A 7,801-nucleotide genomic window follows, 5' to 3' on the forward strand; every position below is an offset into this window, starting at 1 on the left:
TCGGTGGAGGACAGGGATGTAGGGATTTCCATCCTTCCACTTGTACACTTTTGCCAAGACACTGGGATTTTCATGGAGGAAATAGGATATGAGACTGTGGTGGCTGACAAGAGACAATTCCATCTCCCAGAAGGGATGAGATTTACAGGTAAGGGGAATTCTAGGTATGTTCCCCCAGCACTGCAGCCAATTCCTGAGCACAAGGTCTGTGGTGGAGAGGAAGCCTGCATGGCTCTAGTAGCTCACTCAGCTGTTCAGAGTCCACGTTCTTGGGCTTCAGAAGCACAGAGGAAAACCTGGTTTGTGCAGCGGCAGAGGCCCTCGCCGTGAACCGGTGGTAAAGGATCCCTTCTCCAGGCATTCTTTGCATGCGGTTCAAAGCGGCCAGCCAGCACGCTTGCCTCAGCGGTGGTGGCCTGGAGCCCCGGGCAGCACAGGCCGCCAGGGGTTCTCCAGGTGGGTACTTGGAGGGATGGATGAAGCCTGGCTGTAAAGCAGAGGGCAACATGGTGCTGTGGGCTGTGGTTAGGCTGGGCGTGTGCCTCCCCAGCCTCTGTGCCAGTGAGGAAAGCTGTAGAGATTGGTATGGGGGTGACTTTTTCAGCCAAGTCCAAGCCCAGGGGCTTGGAACACAGGAGTGAACCCTCAGCAGAAGGATCCTACTTGTCTTGCTCCTAGGCTCCCCCCAGCATCCACCGAGAGTTGCCGTTGGAGAGAAGGGTTCTAGGCAGGAGGCATGATCGTGCTCGTGACTTATTTCCTGGCCAAATGAGCCCAAGGAGGGAAGATCCCCTCCTTGCCTTGCACCTGGGGGTTGGCTGAACCCTGAGCCTGCAATCTCACCCTGTTCAGATGCATGGATCAGCCTTTGGCAGCTTATAGAAAGCGAGGTGGAGCATGAGCCCAGTGCCAAAGCTGACAAACGGATAGATACGGCGGACACGGAGCCAGGCAATGCTGAAATACCTTTCTGGCTTGACAGATCACAGGCAGAAGGAATTTACGCTGCACTTCCACCAGAAGCGACCATGCAGGTAGGACGCACCAGAAGAGGATTGTTCTCCAAAGGCCTGAGCCATGATCGAGCACTTCCTCCGGGGAGAGGCACCTTTCAGCTTCTGGGTGGCGCTGGGACCGTGCTGTAGACACAGGTTGTAGGTCAGGCAGCTGGGGAGGCAGGGGATGCCTGGTGGCCAGTGGCTGAAGGTGAGTCAGCAGTGTGCCCGTGTGGCAAAGCACACCTACTGCGCTCTGAGATGCCAGCGAAAGCGGAGCCAGCACAGGCAGGGAAGTGATCCTTCTCCTCTCTTTGGCGCTCCTGGGACCATGCCTGGGCTCCTGCGTTCAGCCTGGGGCTCCTCGGTGTGCAGGAAAGGTACAGGCGTGTTGGAGGGAGTCCAGCGGGAGGCCCCAAGGCAGGCAGGGAGCTTGAGGACATGATGCACTCAGAGCCTGAGCGAACGAGGCCTTAGCAAAAGAAGGCTCCAAGGGAGACCTTAGGGGTGTCCACAGCTACGTGCTCTGAGCACGTGGAGAAGACGAAGCCAGGCTCTTCTCCAAGTGCACGGTGCCGGTAGGCCGCGAGGCCACAGACACAGTTTGGAACCTGCGGAATTCTACTGACGTGTGAGAACCTTATTTTCCAGTTCTTTTTGACCCTGAAAAAGCTCAAGGACTGGAATGCACTGTCCATAAATGTTGTGCAGGCTCTGGCCTTGGACGTTTTCAAGACTCGTCTGGACACAGCCCTGACCGGCCCTGTCCAACCTACATCATGCTATGGGGAGAGCAGAAACAGTTTGGCAGGTTTGTTTGATGGGACTGGAAGTAAGGGCAGGACAGCTGGAGATCCAGCTGGTTTGGAGGAAAGGGAAATTGGCAGGGTTACGGTCATCTGGAGAGGCTGTGTGGTGTTGGGTGAGCTTTGCAGAAGCTGATTTGTAAGAGGGGTTGAGCAGCGGGGCACAAAGCTTCATGTGTTGCTTCCTCGAGTACCGATCTTCTTTTGCATAGAAGGAGAAAGTCCACAGTGCCTGTGGGGCTGAGTGGGACAGTTGGTGTCTGCAGGGCTTGGGGGTGTTGAAGATGATGTTTGTAAGAGCTGCAGCCTTGGGCTGTGCTGACAGGAGCTTGGCGCTGGGCACCGTGAAGGCGCTAGGACAGGCCAACCCCACCAAGGCCTTGTGCTGTGAGAGAGAGGGCACAGGCATCAGGGAGGGAGAGACTCCCACGACATTGCATGGGAGGATGTGTCAGAGAGGTTGGTCCCCAGCTGCAGGCCTATCGCCCCTCCACCCTGGCAAGGCAGAAGCTGCTGAGTGCAGGAGCAACAGGGGCCACTGCTGGAGGAGGCAGGAGCACAGCACAGGCATTTCAGGCATGCTAAGAACAAGAATTCTCTCCTCCCTTTCTCGTTCTGGGTTCCCCTGGCAGAGTCATTTCTGGCAGCTCTGCTCTCTCAGAGCTCCTGGTGGGGACGCGGGCGTTCTTTGAGTCGCTCTCACACATGCAGGACGATCCATCTCAGCATGGTCCTTGCGTATCTCGTCATCGCTGACTTCCTGAGGCAACCGCTGGGTAAGCCTTGGCTTTGACTGACGGTACGATTCCTCGTCTGCTCTGGTACCAGCAGAAGAAAGGCTAAGCCCCACAGCACGTCTCGTAGCAGGCAGCGGGTACTCCCAGGCAGAGCGGCCATTTCACCACGTTGCTGAACAGCACAGGGAAATAGAGCGTCCTGCAGCCAGCGCAAGTCGAGGTCTCGGCCAGTGCCGTGCACCTCGCTGCTGTGCAAGACACCCTGGCACAGGGAGATGCTCCGGCTGTGCAAGGAGCCAGGGGAGGGAGGGGACGTGCCTGTGCAAGGCTGAGCTTGGGGGAAGGGGCCCTCAGGTGTCCCCGGGCAGCGCTCCTTCCCCCGTCCACCCAGAGCTCTGCGGGCCAAGACCCTCTCCCAGGGAGGGCCGGTGTCAGTGGCCTGAGAGGCAGCAGAAGGCGGTGAAAGAATCTGAGGTCCCCGTGCCTTCACTGTGGCTTACCTGAGTATTCTGCCCAATGGCTCTGCTGAGGCGACAGGCAATGCAGGAGATCAGCGCAGTTTCTGCATTGGTGCCTTGCTGCTGCTCTTGGCTTTCTGGTTTCCCTGCGGCACATTGCTTCTTCAGGTATTCCTGCAGGCCTGTCTCTTAGAGCAGCTGCTCGAGGATGCGTCCCTCACAGGTCAGAGCTCAAGGTAAGAGCAAAGGTACATAAGTAACATGCCACGTGGCAATGCTCCTTCCTGGAACTACATGATGACAAGGATTTTGGAAAACCCTCCGGCTGCTGTGTGTTGGGACCCTGAGGAAGCCTCTTCTCAGTGCGCTCTGTCTGCCCCTGGAGCCTTTCTCATGCCCTACCTTGTGTGCTGCCCTCAGCCCTGCCTCATCTCTTCTGCAGCGGGACCATGCTGTACAAGTCTATCCAAGAGCTGAATGGGGGAGCAGACCAGCAGGCAGAGGTGGGCAACATGTCCTCCAGGAGAAGAGCTGGCCTGGGGGAAAGCTGCTTCCTGCCTGGGGGAAGGCCAGGCAGCACAGAGCAGCTGTGGGGGCTTGGGCACTGGGTGCCGTCGTCTGTGGCCTGGCCAGGCTGACTTCAGCATCAGCCTGTGAGTCGCCTTAGCCCTGCCCATGCGTGCAACTGCCGTGCTGTGCAGGGAACTGTTTCTGGGATAGAGGGTGTACAGGTGACCTGCCCTTGCTATCCTTGCCCTTGGGTGCAGGCCATGGACCATCATTATGGGGACAGGTGGGAGGAGGGGGAGGAGGAGGAGAATGTCTTGGGCTCTTGTAAATGCTTTTTCCTCACTCTAGCCCCAATCCTGCTTCCTTTGGAGCATCTTCAAATGACCACGGTGACTGGAAGACGTGCCTGAGCACTGGAGGAAAGCCAGTGTTGCTCCTTCCTTCAAGAAAGGAAGAAGGAGAATCCAAGGAACCACAGGCTTTTCAGCCTCACCTAAGTCTCTGTGAAGGGGATGGAGCAGGTAATCCCAGAAAGCCTGATTAATGCAGGCATGATAGCGATGAGAAAGCCACCATGAGTAGTCAGTATGGCTTCACCAAGGGGAACTCATGCCTGACCAAGCTGGTAAGCTTCTGCGATGAAGAGGCTGGCTTGGGAGATGATGGGAGAGCAGTGGATCTCATCTGGCTCCACTTGAGCAAGGCCTTTGATGCCGTCCTCATTAAAGAAGCCATTGACATAGAGCGCTGCATGAGCAGACGGTGAGGTGGATTGAAAACTCTCTGAATGTCCAGGCCCAGCGGGGGCCGGTCAGTGGCGCAAAACTGAGTCACAGGCCACTGAGTAGTGGGTGTTCCATGGATCAATAGTGGGCCCTGTTCAACCCCTTCTTTAATGATCTCTAGGATGGAACAGAGCGTGCCCGCAGCAGGGTTGTAGAGCACCCCAAGCTGGGAGGAGTGGCTGCTGTTCCAGCGGGTCTGGCCACTGTCCACAGGGACCACACCAGGCTGGAGAAATGGGCTGATGGGAACCTCATGCAGTTCAACAAGGGAAAGGGAAAAACTCCCGTCCTTGGAAGAACAGCAGCACGCTCCAGGGCAGCCCGGGGTCACCCATAGAGAGCAGTCCTGTGCAGAGAACAAACTAGGCTTCTGGTAGACACCAAGCTGGCCATGAGCCAGTACTGTGCCCCTGTGCCAAGGAGTTCCAAGGGAATCCTCGGCTGCCTCAGACAAAGCATTGCCAAGAGGTCAAGAGAGGCGATTGCTCCCCTTTTCTCGGCACTGCTGGGCAACAGGTGGAGTGGCATCTTCTCCCATACTTTGTTGATCCCCAAAGTGGTGACAAAAGGGATCAAGAAGAGGTGAGTAGCAAAGGGCCTGGACTAGCAGGCTCCAGGAGTTGTGAGCAGTGGTGCAAAGCCCAGCAGGCAGACAATAGCAGGGCCTCTCAGGGATAGGCAGCAGGACCCACACTCCAATGTTTTCATGAATGCCAGGGGAAATGGAAAGGAGGACGCTCGCCACAAGTTTAGGGATGAAAGCCAACCACAGGAACAGACGGTACCTCTGTGGAGCCAAAATTGTTCCCAGCAGGGGCAGGATCTACCTGCTCAAAGGAAACAGAGAAGAGGGACTGCACTCGGGAAGTGCTCTGCAACAGAAGCCGAGGCAATGAAGAACTGCTGGAACACGGGGAGGCGTGCTTAAGCAACAGGCCAACAGCAACAACAAGAACTGGAATGGATGTGCCTGGACGTTTCTGCAGTACCAACCTGAGCGAGCCTGTCCAAGGCTGGACTGACTGTGACCTCGCGTAACCTCATGCAGTGGGCATTGTTGCAAGCAGGGGTGGATCTCGATGAGCTCTGGCGGTCCGTTGTGCCCAACACTGCGCTTCCCCAACACCCCTGCTCAGCCTGAGCCCCGCACGCCCCTGGGCACACGCGTCCTCACGCTGCCTTTGCCTGCACAGGACTCTGCGGCCCAGGGCTGGGGCTGCAGAGGCAGCAGAAGGCAGGCTCTGAGGCTGCTCCCCGGCACCCGCAGGGCAGCGGGGGCTGCCGCTTCCAGCCCCGGAGCGGGGAGGCAGCTCTGGAAGCTGCTCCATCTCCCGGGCCGAGGCCCCGCTGCTGCCCCACGCTGCTGCGAGCCCCCGAGCGGCGCCGGCGCCGGGCTCAGCCCCGGGGCGGAGCTGGCGGCGGCGCGGAGCAGAGGAGGCGGCGGAGAGGAGGCGCCGCGGCCGCCGCCCAGAGCCGGGGCTGGCGCGGGGCAGCGAGGCGCGGGCGGCGGAGCGGCGGCATGCGGCGGGGCCGGGGCGCAGGGCTGGCGGGGCTGGCCGCGCTGCTGCTGGGTGCGCGGGGCTGGCGGCGGGGGGCGGGCCGGGGCTCGGCCTGCGGGGGCCCCCGCGGGGCTGCCGTCCCCTCGGGCTTCTGCACAGAGCCCTGCCGCCGCGCCGGGCTCGCGTCCCTCCCTCCCTCTGCTGCCATCCCGCCTTCCCTCCGGAAACTCGCCGTGCTCTCGCTGTCCAGCCCTGCCCGCTGCCTCCTTCCCTCCGCCTTCTGCCGCGGAGCGCCTGCAGCCGCTCCTTCCCCGCTGCTGCTTCCCCCCGGGCTCCTTCCCTTTGCTCCTTCCCCGCTGCTGCTTCCCCCCGGGCTCCTTCCCTTTGCTCCTTCCCCGCTGCTGCTTCCCCCCGGGCTCCTTCCCTTTGCTCCTTCCCCGCTGCTGCTTCCCCCCGGGCTCCTTCCCTTTGCTCCTTCCCCGCTGCTGCTTCCCCCCGGGCTCCTTCCCTTTGCTCCTTCCCCGCTGCTGCTTCCCCCCGGGCTCCTTCCCTTTGCTCCTTCCCCGCTGCTGCTTCCCCCCGGGCTCCTTCCCTTTGCTCCTTCCCCGCTGCTGCTTCCCCCCGGGCTCCTTCCCTTTGCTCCTTCCCCGCTGCTGCTTCCCCCCGGGCTCCTTCCCTTTGCTCCTTCCCCGCTGCTGCTTCCCCCCGGGCTCCTTCCCTTTGCTCCTGCCCCGCTGCTGCTTCCCCTCGGGCTCCTTCCCCGCTGCTGCTTCCCCCCGGGCTCCTTCCCTTTGCTCCTTCCCCGCTGCTGCTTCCCCCCGGGCTCCTTCCCCGCTGCTGATTCCCCTCGGGCTCCTTCCCTTTGCTCCTTCCCCGCTGCTGCTTCCCCCCGGGCTCCTTCCCTTTGCTCCTTCCCCGCTGCTGCTTCCCCCCGGGCTCCTTCCCTTTGCTCCTGCCCCGCTGCTGCTTCCCCTCGGGCTCCTTCCCTTTGCTCCTGCCCCGCTGCTGCTTCCCCTCGAGCTCCTTCCCTTTGCTCCTGCCCCGCTGCTGCTTCCCCTCGAGCTCCTTCCCTTTGCTCCTGCCCCGCTGCTGCTTCCCCTCGAGCTCCTTCCCTTTGCTCCTTCCTCGCTGCTGCTTCCCCTCGGGCTCCTTCCCCGCCGCTGCTTCCCCCCGGGCTCCTTCCCTTTGCTCCTGCCCGCTGCTGCTTCCCCTCGGGCTCCTTCCCTTTGTCCCTGTTTTTCTCCAGTGACTCCACCTGTCACTCTCGCGTTCCTATGTCTGCCAGCCGTTAACGGACACCTCCGTTAATGCACCTGTAGACATCCTCTGGGAACTCTTCTCCCCCCCATGCCCGAATGTTCCTGGCTGGGATTTGCCATGGCGAACGGCAGGCGGGGCTGGGCACAAAGCAGGTTTTGAGGATTCCCCCTTCTTTTTCCCCTCGGCAGTGGCTGTGGGCAGAGCCCAGGTGCAGCAGGAGCCGTCGGCAGAGACCACCGAGGACACCGGCATCGCCATCAGCTGCTCACACCCCAGCATAGGGACAGGAGACTTCATCCAGTGGTACCGCCAGCTCCCGGGCCGAAGCCCCGCATTCATCACGAGCGGTCACAAAGGGTCCAGAGAGGTGCAGGACCCTCCGGGGCGGCTGTCGGTGGCGGCAGACCGCCGGTCCAGCGCCCTGTGGCTCGCCCGGCCCCGGCGCAGGGACGCGGCGGTGTATTACTGCGCCGTGGGAGACACGGGGCTCGGAGCCGGGGCTGCGGCCGGGCACGAACCTCCGCTGCCGGGGCCGGGCGTGTGTGTCGGGGGCGGGGGGACAGCCCCGGCCGGCCCCGCCAGGGGGCGCTGCCGCCTCGCCCCGCCCGGCCCCGGGCGCTTCCCGCCACCGCCTGCGGCACCGGCCCCGGGATCAGCGGGTGCCCCTTGCAGTCGCTGCCCGGGCTCAGCACCTCTCCTCGTTGAGGGCTGCTGCGCATCGGTGCTCCGAGGCAGCAAACAACCGCGCTTG

This window comes from Falco punctatus (genome assembly GCF_963210335.1).
Source record: "Falco punctatus genome assembly, chromosome: 4".
NCBI lineage: Eukaryota > Metazoa > Chordata > Aves > Falconiformes > Falconidae > Falco > Falco punctatus.